Genomic DNA, 14,154 nt, shown 5'->3' on the forward strand with positions numbered 1-14,154 from the left:
TTTGACATGTTATGCATCATGTTCCTGAAGCTGATCTTCCTGTGGAATGTATCGTTTTTGCGAATATTTTGTGGTTGCGGGAAAATTGTGAAAAATTGTGTATTTAAAAAAAAATAGATTATTTTATAGTTCCAGGACGAAATGGAAATTCCTGGATTCGTCAACATAGAGCGTCGACAATGGGTGCGAACGGTGCGCCGGGCTAGGAGAGAACATTTCTCGTTAATTATCTAGAAGAACGGCAATCTCACCGATGACTTTGACCTTGACATATGTAGTCAAGGTCATGATCCTGAGTAATCTCCAAAAAGTTTTAGTTGGCGGTCATTGTTTATTAAGAAGTTATTAACAATTTAATTCTGTAGTAAAAACATAGTAAAAACATGCATGGTACCAAGATGGTAAAGGTTGATATTAGGGGACTCATCTCCGATGAGATTCACCTTGACATATGTTATCAAGGTCACTGTCCTGAGTAACATGCAAAAGATTTTAGGGTAATTATCTAGAAGAACGGCAACCTCACCGATGACTTTGACCTTGACATATGTGGTCAAGTTCATGATCCTGAGTAACCTCGAAAAATTTTTATTTGGCGGTCTTTGTTAAAAAGTTGTGAGCAATTGAAGTTCACGCAAAGCAAGGTCCATTTCCAAGCAAAATTTAGTTTTAAATTAATTAAAAATTATTTTAAATACATTTAATACAATTAAAAAATATCACAAATGTATGTGTACACACACACACACACACACGCTTGTGCCTTCGGCCCCCCTCCCGCAACCACCCCGCCGGTAGGGGACGCATTGCGAAGAGTTCAATCACAATGGATATATGCTGTAAGTTGTAAAGCAAGATCCACCTTGCCTACCGGCGGGGTGGTTGCGGGAAAGGGGGCCGAAGGACCCCCTTGCACCCCCCCCGCGTGTGTGTGGGTGTGTGTACACATACATTTGTGATATTTTTTAATTATATATTAAATTGTATTAAATTCTATATAAATTTAAATTGTTTACCTTCTTTTTATTTACCTTTAATTGGCCTTTTTTGCGCTTTTCTTTACGTTTATTCACGATTATAATTCAACGCGACAAGAGGTCTGTTATTGTACACGCACAGGCAGGAATGGTGTCGCGGTATGTATGTGGACGGTCGACGTCATACGCACACACGCGAAGCGCGCACGTACGCGAGCCAAGAATTTATTCATTAAATTTTATCTCTTTATATAATTTAATTATTACTTAATTTAATAGAATGAATGCCGACGTTTAGTGCACGCGATTAAGCATTTCTTAAAGAAAGAAAAGAAAAGTACGCATATCGATACTAGAGCGCAAGAGACACGTATAGAAATAGCGCAGTGTCCCGCGTGGTATATAGCTGTCTCGCTCGCACTCTCGTTCGAGCGTCGAGCGAGAGAGACGGCTATCGGACACCTCTAACTCGGTATCATCTTATAGTGCTTTCTCTCTCGCTCTTGTGCCGTGCACGAAGGACGCAACATCGGAATGCCCCCCACTATTCTACCCCCACTTTCTCTCTCGCTGCCCGGCTCGCGTACATGCGCGCTTTGCTTGTGTGAGTGTGACGTCAGTGAGTGTCATACAAGCATACCGGGACACCATTCCTGTCGGTGCGTGTACATGGTGTCCGAAAATTATGTGAAATTCGTGAAACTTCTTTTGTTTATAACTTTTTAATAAACAACGAGCGACAGCTAAAATCTTTTGCATGTTACTCAAGACAGTGACCTTGATGACATATGTCAAGGTGAAGCTCATCGGAGGTGAGTCCCGTAATATCAACCATTTTTTTTACGAGAGAGGAGAAAATGCTTCTTACGCACACTCCGGACCCCGTAGCCCGGAGTAGTGTGGGACTCGGCCTATCTAGCGGCCCCTACCCACTAAAAACCCCTCTCTGTCCGTTCCTCCTGTAAGGCTCTCCCCCCCGAGCGGTACCCGCTTGCGCATTACCCGCCCGGGAGGTTAAACGCCAAGTGGGCTCACGCCCTCGTCCATTTCGGGAACTCTCCTGTACGTCCTGAGTGTATGGTTCCTGTCTGAGTGTGTATGTATGTGTGTGTGTAAGTGTAGATTCAAATGTGCATGTTTGTGTATGACACATGCATGCATAAAAGCATGCATGTGTATGAGTGTAAGTGTGCAAGTGTGATGATGAAAAGATGATTGAATGAATGATCCCAACCCCGACCCACACCAAAACCCCCAAAATATCCCTTCGCCCCACTCCACTCCAATCTCCAACCCAACTTCCCTCCATAATGACCCCGGTGAATTCATGTCCCTGTATACGTGTACTTGTGCGTGTAGTGTGTGTGTGGCTCTATGTGTGTGTAATTAGGACGTTTCATTTCAAGACACAAAAAGTCGAATGATCAATTTGTTGGTAATACCATTACGCAGTATCTAGCAACCTGCGAAATACAGGATCCTCCATGGTCCAATGTATGTGTATATAAAATGTGTAAATGTGGGTGTGACTGTGTATTTGTATGTGAATGAATGTGTGAATGAGTAAGTGAGTGAATGAATGAATGAATGAATAAATGAATGAATGAATCCCAAACCCCCCACTCCAAACCCCAAAAACCCTACCCCCAACCCACTCCTACTCCATCCCTCCTCCCTCCATGTCCCCTAATGATATGTGTACCCAATGTGTGTGTGTGTGTGTGTGTCTAGGTGTATAGTGTTGAGGACCTTCTATTCCGTGTCGTAATCGAGAGGCTGATAGTCTTAGTCAGGGATATCCACTAGGTAAACCTAGTGGTTATGTATAAGTAGTGTATTAGTTAGTATCCACACTATTCTCTTTCAGGCGCTCACGTGCGCGTTCATCTTCTTCTTTTGCGAGCCTTACCCTCTCCGAAAATGTGAGGAATGCTTCCCAGTTTTCCGCAGATTCCAGGATCTTCGATATGATTGTACTCAGTGACAGATCCTGGCCAATAGAGCAGCGTAATAACTCTCTCTCCTCTTCCCATGCTTCACATCGCTGTAGTGTGTGATCAGGGGAGTCCTCTTCCATTTCACAGAAGGGACATATGGCTGTCTCGACTCTACCAATTCGGTAGAGGTAGGAATAGAAGCAGCCATGTCCCGCAAGTAATTGTGTCATGTGGAAAGTCAACATTCCATGGTTCCTGGAGAGCCACTGATCTAGTGGAGCAATGGCGCGACATGTGCGTGCCCCTGCCACATCTTGCCGTTGTAATAGGATTTGCCATTGCCTCCTTAAGAGTATTTCCTTGTCTCTTTTGATTTCTCGTTCCTCGAGCTTATTCCACATTCCTTGCCTCTTCAAATCCTGCGCGCGCAGGAATACTCTTCGAAGATATGCCGCATGGATGTCGGCGGGAATAATCCTCGCGAGAAGAAGGGAAGCGTCCGCGGATATTGTGCGGTATCCAGCAATAACACGTATGGCTATAGTTCTTTGGATACGTTGCAATTTATCACGTATCTTCCTATTGGTGGTACCAGTGCTCCAAATGGGAGCTCCGTAATTTATAATTGAACCGATGACGTGTGCGTAAAGTCTTCTCCTCTTCTCGCGTGGATCCCTTAAGTTGGGCATTAACGCACATAGTGCCCTGGTAACTCGAGAGATTTTCTCCTCGATATAGTTGAAATGCTCGAGGAATCTCCAATTTCTGTCTAGTAGTAATCCTAGATACTTAATAGTAGAGCTTATTGTGACTACCTCGCGATTTATTCTTATGTTGTAGATATTATTGTACATATTATAGTCTTTATCTTTATCTCTAGTATTAAATATAATCACGCCGGTTTTACTCGCGGCAATCTGTAATCCTAGTTTTTTAATCCATCTGAGTATTTTATCAGTTTGTAGACTGGCTTTTGCGATTGCTACCTCTATGGATTCTGCTCTAGATAATATGAGGGTGTCGTCCGCGTATCCGAGGACGACGCAACCTTCTTCCAAGGGGGTACGGAGCGCCCAGTCGTAAGTTATATTCCACAGGGTCGGTCCAAGGACCGATCCCTGTGGAACTCCGGCGGTAATTTTCCTCGTGTGCGTGACACCTTCTATCGTTGGGTACTCAATCTCCCTGTCTGAGAGATAGCTATCGAGGATTCTTCGTAAGTAAAGAGGAAAGCCTTTGTCTCTAAGTGCGTTTCGAATGCAACTCCATCGCAAAGAGTTGAACGCGTTAGTGATGTCGAGGCTAACGCCAACGACCACTTCGCGATCAGCGCGAGAATCCATAATACATTCCTGGACTACTAATAGTGCGTCACAGGTCGATGTGCACCTGCGGAAGCCGAACTGGTTCGCAGCCAACCTGGATTTCGGGTGGCTGTTCATCCAATCCTGCAGTCTGGCCTCGATTACACGCTCAAGCATCTTTCCCAGCTCGCTTAAAAGACAAATGGGGCGCACTTTCGGAACCGGGAGATTCGGCTCTCCTTTCGGAATCAAAATCAGGATTGCGCGTTTCCATGTTTCAGGGAACACGCCTTGTCTTAGGCAAGTATCGTAGATATGAGTCAGTTCTTTTAGAAAAGTTTCTGGTACGCGTTTCAGGAAAACTGATTTAAAGCCGTCGATACCTGGGGCTTTATTCGCGCCGGCTTTTTTCTTTAAGATATTGCATACCTCTTGTATATCCACGTTATATTCCTCGAGCCAGGGCTCATGTTCGTCATCACCAATCATGTCGTCATTCCAATGTGGGTCTTCCGGAAGAGGTTGCTAACGACTTGATCAAGAATATCCAGTGGAAGAGTCTCAGTGAAACTAGAGCTATTTCTTCTTAATTTTTTAAGGACGATACGATATGGCAGACCCCAGGGGTCTTGCTCAATCGTTGTTATCAAGTCGTCCCATGCCTGAGCCTTAGCTTTTCTAATTTCACTACGAAGATCCCTCTTGCAGGATCTATATTCTTCTTCTTTCTCCAGGATGTTATCGACTACGCCTCTGCTCTTTTCCTTCTGCCAACGTCTCCTTGCACGGTGACAGGATTTCCTTAAATCTGCAATCTTATTATTCCACCAATACACACTTTCTTTGCGTATGGGGATCACCGTAGGCATGGAGTAATTACATGCATCAGTGAGTACATCGTTTACCCATTATACCATCTGATTGATGTTAATCTCGCGGACGCGATTGGTGCAACACCATTCTAGGGCTTCCTTGAAACATTCCTCATCTAATTTTTTATGTGCCCAACGGACATATCTCTTTTTATGATGTACTGTACGGATCCTTTTATCAACATGGATAGCAAAATTAATATACTTGTGATCTGATAGTGATTCCAAGTCCATAACTTTCCACCAGGCGATGCGTGGTTTTATGTAAGGACTACTCCATGTGACGTCAATTATTGACGATCCTTGAGGTCTCGTACATGTAGGCTGATTACCGGAGTTTACTACAAGTAGGTCCCTACTGGCATACCAACATTCGAGCCGATCAAAGTATGGACTTAGAGTTGAAGTCACTTCCGAGTATAATGTCGCATCCGTGAGCCTCCATAATGTTATTATCGAGTTCATCTAAGAACTCTTCGTATATTCCATCATCAACGTTTGGAGAAATATAACAGGAGATAACAGTCAAGTCTCTCCATTGTACCATGACCGAGAAACGGCCTTGTTTTTTGAGAAGGCATGAGCTCATGTGTCCGTCTGCATTCCAATGTATGCCAGCGGTGCCATTGGTGCTGGCCACCCATGTGGAATCGTTCGGAATACGATGTGGTTCCGAAATCAGGGTCATGTCAATCCTATATGCTCTTTCCGTTTGCGATAATAGATCTTGCGCCGCTCTACAGTTATTTAAGTTAGTTTGTAGAAACCTAATCATGTAAATATGTACATATGTATATATCGTAGGCTAGTATAAGCATCTGTAAATATGTAAATACACAGGCGCCCGCACCAGCCTATACGACATCCATTGATTCGTCTGCCCTCCGTACAGACTGATCTTTATCTCCACCGTCAGTATTAGGGCTCTTATAGTCGCTATTGGGGCTAATTGGCTTGTCACTGGAGTTTATAGGCGTGCTATGCATATGCGCGGCATCTACAGGTGGACTACTTGTGGTATCTTTAGGGGGACCACTGTCTACGTTCGTTTCTGCGATAGTATGAGGTGAGGGAGGAATTTTAGTTCTTCTACGCCCTGCAGACCCTATGCGATGTCTATCATCTAAACGCAGTTCTGAGCATAGCATGCATTTTGCTTTGTTCACGCAGGTAGATGTCCTGTGTCCAGGTTCGCCGCAGCGAAAACAAAAACCAGTGTAGTCCTTGTTAGATTTGCACTTCGCCCGCACGTGGGCGCCATGCGCCAACATTTGTGGCATTGCAGAGGACGAGTGGGTAAAAGTTCTATTCTGACTCGCGTCCAGCCTATTTGGATCTTCTTTTTCTCGGCGAGTGCAACTGCGGACGATTTAGGGCACTGAACCCAGACTATTCCGTCACCAGAGCGGGTACGTCCGATCTTCCCGACCTTAATCTCTTCTAATTTGCAGGACCCTTCTACTGCCACTGCATTACGGACCTCGTCTGCAGTAATCGATTCGTCCAGTCCGGATAATTTGATCTCTCCTTTAATATCGGGTCTGGACACAAGAGCTTCGCCCAGCAACATCTTTTGCATCTCGGCAGCTAAGAGATCAGCTTTTTCAGTATTATCCGGGCCGGAAATCTCGATGATAGTTGTACCGCTTATGCCCTTGCGGATCCTAGGAGCTTGGATGTTAAGATCCTTTAAGGAGATATTTGTACGTACGCGCTTAAGGGCATCAGCGTAAGAAAACTCCTTACTGCTGCCCTTAATACTAACAGCAGCAGTTTTCGAAAGTTTCTTCTTTTCTTTTTTAACTCTCGATTTTTGTTGCTTCTTTGTCGATTTTAGGAGTCTCCTTCCGAATAGGCTTCCCATTTTTGCCGACAGTAGTCCATTCTTGATTTGACTGAGATGGATATCGAGGTAATTGCGGCGGGTAATTCAATCTATAATCGTGTCTCATCCTGTTGAGTCTTCTGTAGTATATTAGAGTAGGACACCGGCCATGGCTTCCACGAGCCTCCAGGTGGCACTATCTGGATATTTTCTTTGAGTCGAATTCCTTTATCTTTGATAGGTGCCGTTTCGACTTCTTTCGTACCAGTAAATACCATCGTTGGAACACCGCGGCTGGTAGATGGTAAGTCCTCAATAGTAGGAATGCGGGTGAACTTGCTCTGTATAGGGGGTCTCATTACCCAGCTTGTTTCATCGCTTATCTTCCTCTTTTTACTTGCAGGTGGTAACCAGGATTCGCCGATCTTGGGCCAAAGATCCCCCTCACATGAATCCATAATTGGGGTATTCTGCTTGGGAGGATTCCTTTGGGATTTAGGAGCTTCATAAGGAGGAGCTGTCTTAATAGGAATCTTCTTTTCTGGAGGACTCCTTCGAGGTTTAGGAGCCTCGCAAGGAGCTATCGTCTTCTCAGGTAGGTGTCTCTTTTCACTGTCTCTATCTATGCTCTCACGTATCTTTCGCATCTCTTTCCGCATTTCTTCTTTTATTTCTTTATTCTCTTTTCTTATCTCTTTATTTTCTCTCTTCAATTCCCCAATTATTTCTTGGAGCTCACTGAGCTCTCTTTTTCTTCTCTCCTCCTCCTTTTCTCTATCTTTCTTACTCTTCTTTATTTCTCCTAAGAGCTCATCTCTTTTTACTTTCAGGGCAATAGGATCGCCAGTCGCCTCCGCCTTCAGCTGTAGCGCACGTATGAGTTCTTCTAAGCCATGGGTCCTTCTGCGAAGTTCGCCGCTTAATCCATCTTGGATTTTACCACATTTGGTACGGATTAGCTCGATGCTGGCAATATATTCCAGAGCTAGTGCGCTAATTTCTGAAACTGTCATAGCACGGAGAACTTCTTCCTTTATGTGTTCAGGAGCAGTCCCCGTTTTTCTCAGAATCTCTATTTCTGCCAATATAGGATCGACAGCTTTCACCTTGCGTCGGGGTCTACCCACCTTACCACGCCTATCTTCGCGATCAGTCCCCGATAGAGCGCTATCGGGGTTGGAGCATGTCAAGACATCACCGTCTCTCGGCACAGTACCAGGGTTATCTTGGTCTGGGACTGCAATCGGAGTCCGCTTTCTTGGGGCACGCAAGCGATGCTTCGTTCCTCTGACGGTGTCAGAGGCGCTATCTTCAAGAGAATCGGAATCAAAATTCCGTGCCTTTTTGCGTTTGGAAGCCATGCGGGTAGACGGACTGTCATCATCCGCGTCCACATCCATTTGTGGTGTTGGATTTGTGAGCGAGGCCTTCTCCTCGTCTTCGACAATTTTAGCCCAACTCTCCGGAACCATCGGGGACAAAATCTCTTCCGTTCTACCAGGACTAGGGCTCATGATAACGGTATCACCGCTACCTTGACGTGGACGCACAAGTGCATCTGCAGTTAATGAGGCTGAGCATTCAGCCATTGAGTTATCAACGACATTAGTCGTTTCACTCTCTCTCTCTGATATAATGGCGGCGGTAGCCAAAGCTTGCACGTGCCCGCCGCAGACACCGTGTTTTGCTCATCGTTCGATGATGACGAACACACAGCTGGGACGATACTGCGTGGATCGCCAGCCCCTAAAGTATCCGATCCTTTTGGGGCGATAGTGATCTGCTCTTTCTGCTCCATTGTCATATAGATAGTGCGTTTTTTGATCAGAGGGCGCCTCTTTGAGGTGGTTTTGAGGACCACCATCCTCACACGTACAATCATACATACACACATACAAAAGGAAGGGAATACGGAAAATGGGGAGGAAGCCGGGAAAGGAAGGGAGGGAAAGAGAGAAATTTGGAAGGATAACAAAAGGAGAGGAGGAGTAACTGGGGAATTAATAAGGGTCAGGGTGTTATCCCACCCATCACGGTACCCTTGGAGCCGGGTTTTGTAGTCAGGGTTTACCTTCCCCTATCCGCATTGGACCAAGGCGCCCGAAGGGAGCGGAACCCCTCTTCCGTCTCTTTCCAGAGACGGGTAGTGCAATGCCCATCCCCGCCCCGAGACCCCGCCCGCCCGGGCCGCAGAGGCCGGCAATGCCGCACCAATGCGCCCCAGGGGACCGGAGCCCCGAATTTGGGCGAGGAAAAGCCTGGGAGCCGCTTAGTTCAGGATCCCGCCCGCCGGGAGCCCTGGATTGAGAACCACTGGGGTCTCTCTCCATGGTCCGCAAAACGCAGACTTAGTCTCCCAGCGACCAAGATCCCTTAAGCCTCTCCACCATGACAAGGTGGACTCACACGGGGAAGAATATCAACCTTTACCATCTTGGTATCGTGCATGTTTTTACTGTTTTTACTATAGAATTAAATTGTTAATAACTTCTTAATAAACAATGACCGCCAGCTAAAACTTTTTGGAGATTACTCAGGATCATGACCTTGACCACATATGTCAAGGTCAAAGTCATCCGTGAGGTTGCCGTTCTTTCAAATAATTACCCGCTGGTTTAATAAAATCCAGAGGCGATTTAATTCGTGTGCTTGTTATTTTTAGAAATATTTCATACCAGAAGCGGTTTGCATGTGCGCTCTAATTGTTAAAATATTTATTTCAGAGGCGACCTATTCGTGAGCTAATTATTCCAAAAAAATCCTGTGGCGATCTAATTCGTGTGCTGATTTAAACAAAACCCAGAGGCCATTTAACTCGGGTGCTGGTTATTCAAAAAAAAATCCAGAGTCAGGGTTATTCAAAAAAAAATCCAGATCTTAATTTGCTGGTTATTTTCAAAAATATTTTACATTAGATATAATTGCATGTGCATTCTGGTAGCGAAATTTAATTCAGAGATCATAGACACTGCCTAAACTAAAAAGCATGTTTAATAAGAATAAAAATCCAGATAAGATGAATCATTGGACCGATTTTTAAGCGTTATAAAAGATGATTCTTATTTTAAAGTGTGCTATATTTCGATAATTCTTATATAATTATAGCATATCATATAGCGGTAAAAGCTAACAAATTATTAGAGCAAACTATAGTGATCGCTGGCGATTTTTTTGGATGACACCAAGCTTTGAATGTACGATACCTACTCGGCTGTACATATGATAAATTGGTGCCTAAAAAATTACTTTCATCGCCGTTGCCTAGAAATAATTATATTTGAAAAGCTTCAACAACTTGATAGCATATGCTGTGAAATTTATGCTGCAGCTTTCGCTATACTTCTATAAACTATGGCCTTAGAAGGAAATCCTTGTAAAGAAAAATATTTCAATAATGTAAAATGTATGAAGCAACATTTTTTTTAAATTAAAAGTAAATTGCCTTTTCTAAAGTGGTAAATTATTCATATATCATCTTACATTTTCTTTTTTTTTACTCATATCACGATTTTTTTTTACTCATCACGATTTTTTACTCATCACGATTTCTTTTTACTCATATCACGATTTATACTGACAATGAGGCATCTTTTTCTAATGATATTCCAATGAATATCGTTAGAAAAAGATGCCTCATTGTCAGTATAAATATCTCGTTTGTATCGGAGAGACGAAAAAAATACATATTATGGTTGCGTCTTATGGAAATGGGCGATGAAAGGGCCTATTATATTATCGATATACTTTGTATGCATCTTTAATAAAAAAATTTCTTAAAAATGATTTTTTACAGTAATTTTCCCTCAAAAAATCATTTTCCTAAAAAACAAAACTTCAACAAATAATTTTTATAAAAAAATAGTAAAAAATAAAATATCGAAACTAAATATGAAATCATTAATTACTATTAGCCAAGTACTTAAGAGCAATTTGTAAATTTGATATATTTGCCGTGAAATATCAATTTTATACAGTAGAAATATTATACATAAATTCTCCCTAAGAAATTAAAACGCATTTTATATTTATTCAGAGAAAATTGATTTTTAAAATATTTAATGAGAATAAGGATTCTTTTAATTCTTAACACTTTTTATATAATGTATATAATTTAAAAAAAAAGTTTTACGCAAGTTTTAAATCGCACAGTCTTTAAATCGAAGTAAGTTATGAAAACTTGGCGTGTCCGGATCGTAATCAAATACAGATTAAATATTTAATTACATAATGTCTAATATTTTTCATTTTATTGGAGATATATTTGTTTATAATGTAAAAAATCCAGGCACGCCAAGTTTTCATAACTTACTTCGATTTAAAGACTGTGCGATTTAAAACTTGCGCAAAACTTTTTTTTTAAATTATATACATTATATAAAAAGTGTTTTAAGAATTAAAAGAATCCTAATTCTCATTAAATATTTTAAAAATCAATTTTCTCTGAATAAATATAAAATGCGTTTCAATTTCTTAGGGAGAATTTATATATAATATTTCTACTGTATAAAATTGATATTTCACGGCAAATATATCAAATTTACAAATTGCTCTTAAGTACTTGGCTAATAGTAATTATTGACTTCATATTTAGTTTTGATATTTTATTTTTGAATATTTTTTTATGAAAATTATTTGTTGAGGTTTTGTTTTTTAGGAAAATGATTTTTTGAGGAAAAATTACTGTAAAAAATTATTTTTAAGGAATTTTTTTATTAAAGGCATACAAAGTAGAATATTTTTTATGTACTTGGCGTATTTTTTTTTACCTTTGTAAGATTTTTTTTTGAGGGATTTCACACCTTTTTGTAAAATTTTATACTCTTTCTACAAATTATTTTTTGGGGGAAAATATTTGCATATTATTTTTAGGGATACATTTTTATTTTTGAAAATTGTTACTGCATAGTAAATTAGTCTTCCTATAAGTCTTAACTGACGGCACATGTTTTATATTTTTGAGGTACACCGTTTCTGCAACATTAGAATACACCCTCAAGGGGTGGTTTTTAAAAATTGTTATTATACGGTAAATTAGTCTTTGTAGAAACCTCAACTAACCGCACAGGTTTTATATTTTTGTGGCTCGCCGTTTCTGAAATATTAAATTTCATCTCCAAGGGGTGGTTTTTAAAAATTGTTATTATACGGTAAATTAATCTTTGGAGAAACCTCAACTAACGGCACAGGTTTTATATTTTTGTGGCTCACCGTTTCTGAAATACTAAATTTCACCCCCAAGGGGTGGTTTTTAAAAATTGTTATTATACGGTAAATTAGTTTTTGTAGAAACCTTAACTATCGGCAAAGGTTTTATGTTTTTGTGGTATACCGTTTCTAAAATATTAGATTTCACTCCCAAGGGGTGGTTTTTAAAAATTATTATTATACGCTAAATTAGTCTTTGTAGAAACCTTAACTAACGGCACAGGTTTTATATTTTTGTGATGCATCGTTTCTGAAATATTAGATTTCACCCCCAAAGGGTGGTTTTTAAAAATTGTTATTATACGCTTAATTAGTCTTTCTACATGTCATAACTAACAGTACAGGTTTTATATTTTTGTGATGCATCGTTTCTGAAATATTAGATTTCACCCCCAAAGGGTGGTTTTTAAAAATTGTTATTATACGCTTAATTAGTCTTTCTACAAGTCATAACTAACAGTACAGGTTTCATATTTTTGTGGTTCACCGTTTCTGAAATATTAGATTTCACCCCCAAGGGGTGGTTTTTAAAAATTATTATTACACGCTAAATTAGTCTTTGTAGAAACCTCAACTAACGGCACAGGTTTGATATTTTTGTGGTGCACCGTTTCTGAAATATTAGATTTCACCCCCAAGGGGTGGTTTTTAAAAATTTTTTAATAATTGTAAATTCATTTTTTAGTTTAAAAATTTTTTAACTATTTATATTTACTCATATTCATTTGTGAAGATATTATTTTTGTACACTGTTGCATTATTCCGCATTATATACTCTTTAATCACATGTATACACGTGTGACGTCCCGCCATCTTAAAATTACTAGATTTAGTTACAATTCGCTTACCCATCTTATTTCTTTGCTTTATCCATAGAATAAGAATGAATATTCAATTCTATTATTCGTAATTCAATTTTACTCACTATTATCAATTATATTACTATTAATTTTAATTCTAATATATGCGCATACGAATTCTAACGCTTAAAATATCAATTATAATATTTGCTTACCGTTTTATTCTACACGGTTATTTAGCCTGCTAATTAAATAAGTACTCCCTCAATCAATGTATAATGAGGACTTTATATACGCGCTAAAATTCGAATTTAGATTTTAACAAACGCGACCGAAAATATATAATTTAAGCAATAACAAGTAAGGTATTTCAAAGGAACTGTTGAATTGATCTTAAATATGAATAAATACAAATATATTTAAACACTTTGAAATGCTTTATTTAAAATCCATTATGGAATCATAACCAGTGGAAATAACTTTCTCTATATGCTACAACTTAAAACTAATCTATTCTAACTTGAGCCGTAAATTTCTGAACCTTTTCTAAAATATAAAGGAAGTTATACATATAAAATGATTCCGTAATCCTAACACCGCTAATGATAGATATTAAGTTAAGAGCGCATAGTTTTGACACGTGAGGTGGTCTAAGAGGAAGTCATAAACATATCGGACATTGATTTCTTGGAGATGTCAACCAACACTTCCGATAATAGTCGCGTACTACTCTTTGATCACCGCCGCGCTTCGATGAAAAGGATATCTATGTCAAAACAATTGATAAGTAATTCAGTAGTGCTTCCGAGAACGACGTGATCCGATGTCGCGAACGAAATCGCTAGTATATAAACTCCGGATTCTAGGCGCGAGCGATTCATTCTATCATTAATAATTAGCCAGTATAGCAGACTCGCTGTTAGTCGTTATTTTCGTAATCACTTTGCCGTTATTCTTTAACCTTTCATTATAACTAAAATTTAATACTTTGTATCAACCTGCTATATCGTTCAATAAAATTCAAATAAAGAAGTTATACTTGTGCAAATTCGCTGTGTCAATCCTTGGAGATTCCCAGACCTTGCTTAGACGAAGGCAATCGAGACCAACCAAAATCGACATCTGAGTGGTAAGTACCAGATTTTTGTCCCACTTCATTCTTGTCTATTCAGTGTTGTCAGGCGGGTCAGGTTTTTCGCGCATGCGCAGCGAACGCGGCCTCAATGAAGTATCT

This window comes from Camponotus vicinus, unplaced genomic scaffold (genome assembly GCF_025532165.1).
Source record: "Camponotus vicinus isolate PSW18456_S1 unplaced genomic scaffold, iyCamVici1.0 SCAF_7, whole genome shotgun sequence".
Lineage (NCBI taxonomy): Eukaryota > Metazoa > Arthropoda > Insecta > Hymenoptera > Formicidae > Camponotus > Camponotus vicinus.